The following is a 12357-nucleotide window of genomic DNA, read 5'->3' as shown; positions in this document are numbered from 1 at the left end:
ACTTCAGAATTGAGCACCAGAAGTCTAAGGATGTTCTTTTTGGTAGGTTTCCATTTAGAGTTTGGAATCCTTCTAGTGCATTGGGATTTCAAACTGGACTCTTGGAGGAGTTTGGAATGTCTACATGGTGTCGAGTACATTTGGTTTTACTTTTGACCCTTAGCATGATCTCTTTCAAGTGCACAACTTAGTTTCCTAGGTGTTGGATAGTGGGTATGATAGCTCGCCTTGCACAATTCTCGGAAGCATGCTTTGTTATCTTTTTGGGTTGCTTCCCTATGAGATGTTTATTCTTGTGACATCTACAATCAGATTTATTTCAGTTTGGCATGTTTTGTCAGTTATTTTGGAGTTGGTGTTGCAAAAACTAGTTGGTATTGGTAGGGACATTACACAACTCTACCCTTGGAATCTAGGTGGATTGATGTGTTTAATTTTTTGTTTCTAAGACTGCTTGGGGACAATCAATTCTAGCGAGCGCAAACTGAAATGTCCCCTTTTTCGTGAGTGTCATCTTTCAAAGGATTAGCCCATTTCTTGACCCTCATAAGCTAATGGTGTCTTTCAAAGTGTCTAATTGGAAGATCCAAAGGCCAATTCCACTCCAGTGGTCGAAGATGTTTAGGACCGCTCTTCGTTCAAGTCAGATTAACACACTTAATATTTATAGTGTCTATTTGGAAAAAACTCATGGTTTCTATCTTTAGCAAGACGCCTCAATAGTTGGGTGGGAGTATTAAGATTGGGTATCATTGATTGGAGTAGTTATTTAGAGATTAATTATTTATAGTAAGTCATTTATGGGTTAATGCTATATTTGGTAGGGCACCCAGACTCATGGTATGCGCAGTGTTTGACTTATTCGTCAATTGGCTCAATTTGAGGGACTTACTATTTATGGTAACTCCTTTATGACCATGTTATTTTTAGAAGTGCACTTGGACTTGGTATTGGCATGGTTCATCGGTTGACGAAGTGGAATAAGTCTATTGGCTTGAGTTTAAGGCATTAATTATTAATGAAGAATTCTTTATTAATTGTTAAATTAGTTAATTACCAAATTTTATAATATGAAAATTTAATTGAAGTGGGGTCAATTGACTTTTTTAGTGTATAAAATAAATGCCTTAATGAGGGGGCCTATTTATTTATTATTTTCCTAAGTCAACATGGGACATAAAAAGGTTATCAATAATGGTTATTAATTGTATTATGAGAGTTGGTGCCAAAGTTGAAGGAACTAATTAATTTATTATAAAGTCAACTTTGCATCAAAATGCATATGCAATAAAAAGTTATTGCTTTAAGATATTAAAAGCGTGAGAGTGAAGCTTTGAGTCAACTTCCTCTTGGAATTTATAAAAGCCTTTATTTGGTGAAAATAAACTCAGGTATTGTGCATTTGTTTTGGTTGCTTTGGGTGAAGAGAAGAAACAAGGGTTTAAAGAATTTCAGCATGGTGGAATTGTGAATTCTACAAGGCTTCAGAACTTTGAATAGGTTGAAACCAGTGTTACAAGACTAAGAGTTTGAGCCGAGTCAAAGCTCCAAAAAAATTTTGGCCTCTGAACTCTTACTTGGTTGAGTCTTGCCTAGACTCGCAGAGTCAATGCACTATCCTGACCCGATGAGTCCTATGGCAATGACCCTACCATTGTTGGAAATATAAGAGGACTAACTGAGAGGGGAGGGGTGAATCAGTTACTACAAAAATAAATCCCAGATCCCTTAGATGTCAGTACAAAATGCAAACAGATAACTGAATATGGCTGAAGCTTGGTAAACACACAGAATGTTGTAACTTTATAACAACTGGATTAGCTCGGTGAATGATTATCAAATAAACCTTTAGATGTTATCTGTGATTACCATTAATTTAACTTAGTTGCAAACACAAAAGAAAATAGCATGAACACATTTGACACTAAGATTTAATGTGGAAACCTAATTTGGGAAAAACCACCAATTGCAACTAGTTACTGTTTTTCACTCTTCTGAAGTGAGCCCTATTAAGAGCCAACCCTGTTAAAGGTTACAAAACCCACTGTTAGGTGTGACCTTGTTAGAGGATTTAATCACCCTGTTAGGAGTGGCCTTGTTAGAGGTCTTGAGAATAATTCAATGGAATTGCTACTTTGTTAGAGGATTTGCAAATAGTTGTTAAGCCAACTCTATTAGAAGATTTAGATCAGTGCTACAATGGTTAGAGAGTAACAATGAGATGACTTGATTTGAATGCAACTGAATTGCTGATTTCAGATCTCTGTTCTGGCCTGTTCTTGATCCTTCTTGATCGAATATAGCTTTGCTGCTCCACAAGAATATTCTACTTATCCTTCAAATTCGCTTCCTCTGCTCATCATTAGATCTTCAATCACATCATCATCGCTTACACTTACACACTTTGAAATCACAACTTGACCTTATACTTATATCTTCCACTTTGTCAAGTCGGCTCAAATACAACTTGGAATAATCAATATTATTACGTTAGTTGGCTAGAATCAATAGATAAATCAATTAAGCTTAATAAAAATAAGAAAATCCTTCGTTAGTCGACCTAGCTCAGTAGAAACTAACTTGGAAACGATTTCCTGTGTTAACCAACTGAAGCTCGATCAACACTGCAAACTTGTGAAAATCCTTTGGCAACCGAGTGAGCTTGGATAGCACCGGTTCCATCCAACTTTCCTTTGTTAACCGAGTGAGCTCTGTTAACACTCACTTCCTGCAAATTTTCCTTCGACGCCCGAGTGAACTCGGTAGACACTGCCTTTTGAACTAGGCAAACACAGGAACACTCAGTAGACACTGAGAACTGTTTTCACTGCCCCAATGAGCTCGACATATACTAACTTATAATGATATGACATTTGTGTAACATCAAAGACAACACACAATTAATCAATTGTATCCAACAACTGCGGCTAGTTGAGCCATAAAGTAAAAAATAAACATTTTTAATGATTTTTCGAGGCTATATGATCATTTTGCAAGTACAATTTCCAAAAAATTGTTATGGTGATTCCCAATAAGGCAACCAACATGTAGTAAAATATGTCTTGCATGTAGTAGGTATAAAACATAATAATTAGTCTATAAAGAAGATTAGAGCTAATATTTCACTAAAATAATTGCCAAAAAAGGGGTGTCATATGACAAACTATAATCACAAAGTCTTGGAACCAGGTATTAGAAATTTTAAACAACACTATCAGATTTGAAAGCATTGCAACAAATAAAATGATATGATATGATAGATTTTAATGACATCCATGAGGCAAAAGTAGCCTATGGGACTCACACAATCAGCCCCCCAAGGCAGGAGCATAACTAATCTAGCTACAAAGTTTTGGTTAACTTGTCTCTCCTTCTCTGAAGTTTGATAATCAGAGCCATTGTTCTCTTCACTTGATCTTTCTTGAATAAGTAGTTGAAGTCCTTGTTCTGCAATATCTTTGTATAACCAAATCTGATGTCACTATATGCTAGGAAATCCTTGAAAAAGTGCTGCTCCATCTCTATTGTTCCCATATTATAGAATAAACATGTTCTGTCTACCCACTCTTCCTTTGGAACTTGCCACCTATCAGTTTCACATCGCCGCCGGTGTGAACTAGTTCTGAGTTGTGCCATCAACATTTTTGCTTTCCAATTAATAGGTGCTCTTATATAGGCCTTTTCATCATGAATAGAAGTGGGGTTAAATTCCTTAATGTAATAAGATTTTTTCCACCCTATGTGCCATGTCCATAAAATATTGCAAAGTTTTTCCATGACAAACTTCTTTATTTCTTTAATGTTATCCAGGCAAGTATGGATGTTGATATCCCACTTTCGCATCCATTTGTCATTTTGCTTCATCCATGTGTTTTTTTGTCTGACAAGTTTTTCCTCTATGACTAGCTTGGGCCAGTGATGTGTTTCTAGACCTTGGGTTTTCTTTAAATAGCTTAGCATCCGAACCAATGCGATCGCTTCTAACGGAAAGGAACCCACCTCTGCCAATAAGATCTCATATGGCACCGTGGTCTTTGTTGGTTCCCAAAATAACAAATTGAAATCCTACGAGCCTTGTCTGCTCGATGCTGGGATATCCAACCGCTTAAGGCCAACTTGATGGGATCGATCAATGTGATCTAAATCCCCTGCGCTTCCAGCTCTACAAAACCGAGGCAGGTGTACCTGATCCTGGACGAAACACTTAGATCCAAGATGCTTAAAGTAGATTAATTAAAATGCGAATGCGATGAAAGCTTTCAAAACAGCAAGAATTATGGAAAGTTTTAAGATTGCAAATTATGAACTGAGAACAAAAGTAAATGATTGAAATAATGCTTAAATAAAGAATAAATATAGATTAATGCAACAGACGAATATATTAATTCCTCAAAGGCAAGAAATGAAACATTTTCCAACATATGGATTATGAATTAAGAATAAAAGACCAGTGCTCAATTAAATGGGCAATAGAGTTAATATTATTAGTTGAAACGTACAACTTTATAAAGTTCAATATATTAAACTATAAATTTTTTTAATAATTATGATGCGACGAATCAATTATATGAACACAATTTAAATTAGTCTAAAATGCACTTTAACTCCTGCAAAGACAAATTAGACATAAATATAGAAATAATTAAATGTTTCACAATATTTATGTTTATCTAAATTAAAATGCAATAATGATCCAGTCCACTTATCTGAATATTAAAATATTTATAGAAAATAATAAAAAACACTTATAAAGGACACAACTTAATAAGAAATTAAAACTCTAATGCAAATAAAATAAATACTTCTTACTGATCCGGAAATAAAATCGTACTGGAGACACTCCTTATGGATGATCCATCCAAGACAACTCGACTCTAGACTTGCCCAAGAATTCAATCGAAAATCCACCATCCATAGGCTTAGTTCAAAAATTTATTTCTCAGCCAATTAAAAGAATATAATACATCATAAAGCATGGTATAGGTAAAAAATTTAAAATATGAAATGTATGAAATTGTCTTATCGTATGTTTGATTTTCTATTACATATATTTATAAATAAGCTAAGGGTGTCAGTTGTCTTATGAAACATCGCACCCTTTCATAACTAGAAACTAATCACAGCTCCCTTTTAATAAAGTTGTGAGCCTAATATTTTTAATAAAACAAAATATGACTCTTAAACTATCGGAGATATATTTCTGACTTGTTAAATCTCTTAGATAAAGTTTGAACCATCGCTCCTTAATTGGGAAAAATTCATGTGTGGAACCATGGTGATTTTTCTTCAATCCCGTGAATTCCCATAGGCATTTATTGCTTATATATTTTCTTGTGCTGAATGCTTCCATGCTTTCACACAGCACACTGACCCGGATATAAGCGAAGGAGTCCGTGTATAGCATATGCGAATAAAAAAAATGTTAATTCCTGTAGACGTGGTGCTTGCTCCTGGTGATGCTCGCTTTCCTCTTCTGCTTGAACACCTGCAACAAGAATAGTAAGACATTAGGTATTTAATGAATAACTAACACTACTCCAACGACTCTATAAATTTATCCGGCCTCCTCAAAGAATCATATTTCTTGATTGCTGTGTATGGTAAATCGATTGACAGCAATACTGTGCTTCTTTGGTGACATGTAAAAGACACATCATTCGTAATTATCATAGACTCGGTTTCCATCATTATACTTGTTATTGCTTGACTTAAGATCATATTTGTTGGTCTTTGCTATGTTAGGCCTGCACAAGATGCTATGTATTTATTTGAACTTAGTCATAAGTGTATGCTGATTCTGATCTGTACATACTTGAATGGTTCCAACTTGATGCTTCTGACTATTGCTTTAATTGTCATTGTTGCCTAAAATTCACACCCACCACTGATATTTGTTTAAGTTCGCTGTATACTGGAGCCATCAAACTTTGTCCTTTTCTTGGCAATTTGCTGTATTAACACTACTGCTCAATATATCCACTTCCTTTATAATTGCGATTAATACTGCACAATGTTGTGTCTCTGCTATAAAATCCTCTTAGTTCATCTTTAACTGCTGCCTAATGAATAACTGCTTACATATGACTTTTCTGAATATAATTATTTTGATTGCAAGCATTTTATTCTGATGTATTCTTTCATCCTTGACAACCATTTTGGAGCAATCACGTGACCTGTTTGAAATCAGATATTTCTGAATACAAACCAGCTTCCATTGCTGCTTCCACAAATCTTGTAAGTTGAGTCTCAAACTGTTTATTTTCCTCTTGAAGCCTGTAAACTTCTTTTGGAGGAACTTGTGTGCGGCTAGCTTCGATGAAGGCTCATGTTGTTTCCGCAACAAATTGGAGTTCTGCTTTTGAAATCTTATAAACATGATATTTGAGACTCTAAAATTTGTAAAGTTTTAGAGTTCCATCAGTGGCTCTTTCTGGGGACGTATGCTCCTTGTGAGCATAGCGAGATCTCAGTTACCCTTGGAGGAGTAGACCGAGCATCATGATGCACATGAAATTGGGTGGCCCCTGGCCTCCAAAAAATGAACATTAATTCCTTCCCCGATCAAATACTCGACTCTGATCCTACAATACTTTGGATTGCATGCACATGATAACAAATTGTTCCTTAGCAAGATTTGATTTGTTAGTAAATAACGAACAAGAATCATATAACATGTACCTTCCTTTCATCACTTGTTTATAATTAAAATTTTCCTTAACAACAAGAATTATAGAAAAGAGATAAATTTCATTATCAATTAATCCAAATATCTAACTTCTTGCATCGCTCACTTGATTAGTATAATAAAAAGAAATTAAATCTTTAAAAGAAATATGATGAAAATTTAGAAACATTTCACTATCTTCTCAATAAATATCATCATAGAATTCTCACAGACACTTACCTCGCTATGCTGCTCATACCTCATACTTGTATCAAAAGCATCATAATCATGAGTAATACTTACTGTCTCTGCTTCATGAATGCAGTCCCTAGTATCTGATTCATGTTTAGCCTTTGACAAATCTTCAAGTACATTGTAATCCATGCTGAATAGAACACCCTTATGTTTTTGATTTGTCATAGAAAATATTGCTTCAGTTTTATTAAGAATCTGATTAGGTTGGATATTTGGAGAACTTTCAGCACCAATTTGCAACACGCCCTCCTCGTTCGATAGCATCTCATTCTCACATTCTAAATGCAAATATTGATCATAAAATGGATTGGAAAATGGCTCTTCCTTTGAATATATTGCTCCACATATGCTATGACTTTCATTATTTTTAGAATCATCCTTAGGCATATCATCATTGTGCTGATTTATTTGATCTAAAAACTCTTCTTCAAACAATGGACTCAAGAAGACAATCTCGGGAATATCATCAAAAGAACTTTCATCTGAAACTTCTTCATGCTGTCCTACTTCACTTTCTGTAACAAACTGCCTTGTTCTGTTATTTTAATGTCTATTTCTTCCTGTAATTTTGTCAAACAATTGTCTTGCAACTAAATTTCTTATAGTTTTCAGCTTGATGTTGATCAATGGTTCTCAAGATTGTTTGTGTTTCATATGAGATGCAAATAGGAGGCAACATAGAACCATATGCAGCTAATAACAATGACCATTCATTTATTTCTTGTTTCAGATTTATCAAGAAATTACAACTACCATAACACTCATATCTTCTCATTAAACTCAACGCATTATATCAACTATAAAGTTCAATGATGGTCCATACCCATTGCGGTTGCAGCAGTGTTAATAGTTCTGAAATTGCTACAGTAACTTGCAGCTACAGTGATCCAGACTGCGATAGTAACTCGCTGCTACAGTGATTCGGATTGCTACAGTAACTCGCTGCTACACTGATTCCGACTGCTACAGTAACTCGCTGCTACACTAATTCCGACTGCTACAGTAACTCGCTGCAACACTAATTCCGACTGCTACAGTAACTCGCTGCTACAGTGATTCCGACTGCTACAGTAACTTGCTACTACATTGATTCCGACCGCTACAATAACTTGCTGCTACAGTGATTTCGACTACTACAGTAACTCACTGCTATAGTGATTCCGACTGCTACAGTAACTCGCTGCTATAGAACCACGCGACAGGAACTTGCTGTTACCATGTTGAATCTCAAGACCATATCTTTCAATGGCGTCAAGATTTCCAGCTTGAAGGGATTTCGTCCTTCAAACTACTGAGATATAATCTCCAGAATATTACCCAATTTCTTTGATATTTCCAAGCATACTTAAAAGAAGCTCTTCCATTTCTTTTATAGTGTTCTCACAAGAGCTCCATCCTTCGTTTTCTCAATGTGGGATAAAACATAACTCCCTTTATGTAACTTATGTCTCCAATGTGTTATAAAATAAAAGGGACTCTTTTAATTTAAATATTTCCCACAAACTATAGTCTATGCATTAATAAAGTTAAATATTTAAATTTAACTTTATAAAATAGCTTTATCAATGCATAACAAATCTTATCAATGATAAATAAGTCTTTTTGTCGATTTTAAACAATTACCATAGACATACCGTTGCCACTGGATGTTCAACCATGTCCAAGATGACTTACTATAACTAGTAAGTATGCCCAAAGTTGCCTCAAAACCCCTCAGAAAGACCTGCAACTGAAACTATCTAGGCCAAATGGCCTCTAAGCCCCTTTAATGTCCTGGTTAGCCTATGAGACCGTGGGGAAATAGGCTAACGACAACATCATGCTATGAATGCTAAAAAGGGGACATTACACTTTCACAAAATATTATGTCCGGATTCACCATTATTTCATTGCATAAGAGATCTAAAGTGATTTTGTAATCCTTCCTAGATGCATCTTCTTCTTCATGTATGCTCACATTGTCTTCAAAATCTAAAAATGTAAAAGGGCTATATTCTTCATTCCCTTCTGCTAGTTCACATATAGGATCTGAAAATTCTTTGAAATTGTATCTAAACATATCTCTCTCTATACTTGGACTACAATACTCATCTTCAGCAAACATGTCATCCTCCTGAGAATTGTATGACCCATCTGGTTCATTGGTTTCCTCCTTGCAAGAGTAATATGGACTTGACAAGATGAATGACTTTTCTTGTTCATTGAATGTTTCATAGGACACATCCTTGATCTGATTTTCTTTATGCACTAGAAAAATTTGACCACCCCTTTCAACATTCTTTTGATACTCCATGTCTAACAAGGTCGAAATCTCATCTACACTAAGAGAATCCTCCTCATTATTTCCATTTTCACCACCTAATTTCCTACCGGTCTCATCATGATCAACTTCTTCTTCAATCTCTTCTACACTTGAATCTGAAAAATTACTATGTTCTTGTTTAACTTTAGTACCTTTTGCTTCATCTTCAATACCTTGATCCCATATTTGAAGAAGAAGTTTCACATCAGGGTTCTTTGGCGAAATTTTCAACTTGACAATTTTGTTTAGAAATTCCATGTAAGGAGGTTTGAAGTTTAATGGAATCTCATGGTAAGCTTTCATCATTCTCAAAAACAAATGTGCTGAAGTCTCGCCTTCATATCTCTCTATATTGAAGAAAACATCAAGTGGAGACATGTCAAGATCCTCTTCCATGTGGCAGCTTTGGTCTTCATATTGTTCATATTACATCCCTTCTTCATGGTTTGCATCATCAAATTTAGATAGGAACCATCCTTCAAATTCTTTCCAAGATGCAATACATTGTGTGGGTAGTGATTCATACACTTGTCTTGCATTGTCCTTTAAAGTTCTGGCAAACAACTTCATCACTTGAACTTCCGCACAAATATCATAATCTTTTATAAATGTATAGAATACATCCAAATGTCGAATTGCCAATTCATCCCATTCTCCATGAAATTTTAGTACCAGTTGTGAAAGCTTTGGAGATAACCTGCTAAGTCCATAATCAAAATTGCTGAAATCCAATGGCCTAATGCCATCTGGAACAAAAGGCTTTCTTTGAAACGATCGATGCATTTGAAAAACCATCTACAATTTCCTTCTGAATCTACTCCCTCAGCAGAGTCACTAATAATCCGAACACTCCTTTTGTCAAAGTACCAATCAAAATACAATAGAGTCGCCACCTCAAATAGAGGAAATGAATAATCTTCAAGAATCTGAGTTCTTCCTTCCAGCAGAGTATAGAGTATCCCTCACTTGTGGCAAAGGTTTAAAGAAGACATACGATGCTCTACAAGATACAATCTCCAAAAAGCAATTAGATTTATAAATTTTTAACAAGATCGAGATCTTCAAGGAAATTAAAATGCACAATATTGAACGTAAAAAGCTTATTAATCCAGAATTTCGAATATATCAAAGTGTTTTAACAGATTAAATAAAGTCTAACTCTTACTAATCTGCTATTAGAAATTCTTAGGGTTTTCTTTTGCAACTCTCCACAATAGAGTCACCAATCTGTTGGTTCCCAAAATAGCAAATTGAAATCCTACGAGCCTTGCCTGCTCGATGCTGGGATATCCAACCGGTTAAGGCCAACTTGATGGGATCGATCAATATGATCTAAATCCCCTGTGCTTCCGGCTCTACAAAACCGAGGCGGGTGTACTTGATCCTGGACAAACACTTAGATCCAAGATGCTTAAAGTAGATTAATCAGAATTCGAATGCGATGAAAGCTTTCAAAACGACAAGAATTATGGAAAGTTTTAAGATTGCAAATTATGAACTGAGAACAAAAGTAAATGATTGAAATAATGCTTAAATAAAGAATAAATATAGATTAATGCAACAGACGAATATATTAATTCCTCAAAGGCAAGAAATGAAACATTTTCCAGCATATGGATTATGAATTAAGAATAAAAGACCAGTGCTTAATTAAATGGGCAATAGAGTTAATATTATTAGTTAAAATGTACAACTTTATAAAGTTCAATATATTAAACTATAAACAATTTTAATAATTCTGACGCGACGAATCAATTATATGAATGCAATTTAAATTAGTCTAAAATGCACTTTAACTCCTGCAGAGACAAATTAGACATAAATACGGAAATGATTAAATGTTTCACAATATTTATGTTTAGCTAAATTAAAATGCAATAATGATCTAGTCCACTTATCCGAATATTAAAATATTTACAGAAAATAATAAAAAACACTTATAAAGGACAACTTAATAAAAAATTAAAACTCTAATGCAAATAAAATAAATACTTCTTATTTATCTGGAAATAAAATCGTACTGGATGTTTACCGTACGGCTAAATTAGATCAACGCATACAGACAATGGAAACACGAACAACAGAACTCCGTATATTATTTGCATATGCCAGAACATTACATTATGCATGATAAGATAATTTACAATGTACCTAGATAGGTTATAAATACTGCCCGCTGAACCTTCCCAAAAGGGTCCGTCGGCTACAAAACAAATCTAATTCACCCGTCGGCTACCAAATACAAAATCTCCGACGGCATAACTCAGTCGGCTACAAAATGCAAAATCTACTGACGACATCATCCCCCCCAAAAAGAAAAGTTGTCTCTTTACGACTAAGAAAATAGGAGACAAGCCACACACAACAAAACAAAAAATACTAGAGAGAAGATGGTGCCCCTGAAGAGTGCTGCTGGCAATGCAACTCATAGACCTAATCTGTCCAGATTTGCAAATCCTTCTGAATCTATGAATAAACCTCTATAGCCTCCTTTAGAAGAAGCGCCGCATCTATAGCCTACGTCCTGGCTAACTGCAACTCCTGTTCTGCTGCATCCTTATCTCGCACAGCCACTTCCTTATCCCTCAACAGTGCTGCCCGCTCAACTGCCCACGCTACCTGTTGGTTGGCCAAGTTGTTCGCGATCTTCTCCCTAGCCTCCCTCTCGACTGCCAGAGATCTCTCGGCTACAACCCTGTTTGCTGCCCTATCCGCCTTCGCACACCTGCGAGCATAGTAAACTTCTTTGTATAGTCCTACTATCTTGTGCGCGAGCTTCTCCATGGCAGTGTTGCACGGACCCAACTCCGGCTCGGTGGCCCAATCTGCCAACATCTCGGGTGTCTCAACTACTAGCCAACCCCTCTCCTCAGAACATGAACGAAACCACTGTGGGCAAATTACCCTGATGTAAGCTCGAACCAAATGCCACTCTCTCCACCAAGTCATAGCCTACAATGCCACATTGTGTCCCTTTTGAATCACAACCTTCATAGTCCTAAGATGGTCCCTGCACCTGTCCTCATCCGATCCATAGTCCTTTGCAAAACCCTCCATCATCCATTCCGCATCACTATTCTCTTTCTCGTTTGCGGGGACCATGCCCACATTCGGTGCAGCCTCCTCTGCTCTCAAC

General features: G+C 35.8%; 1 protein-coding gene across 5 annotated transcripts in view; it reads right to left on the bottom strand.

Annotated features, from left to right (window-relative positions):
- Positions 1-12357, bottom strand: part of LOC149575597 (putative trehalose-phosphate phosphatase C) — a 337875-nt gene that overhangs the window by 103615 nt on the left and 221903 nt on the right. The window lies entirely within an intron of this gene.

Source organism: Cupressus sempervirens, chromosome 2, assembly GCF_028749045.1.
Source record: "Cupressus sempervirens isolate cs-2001-9-10 chromosome 2, ASM2874904v1, whole genome shotgun sequence".
NCBI lineage: Eukaryota > Viridiplantae > Streptophyta > Pinopsida > Cupressales > Cupressaceae > Cupressus > Cupressus sempervirens.
The sequence above is the reverse complement of the archived record's forward strand: the minus strand, read 5'-3'. Positions and strand labels throughout refer to the sequence as shown.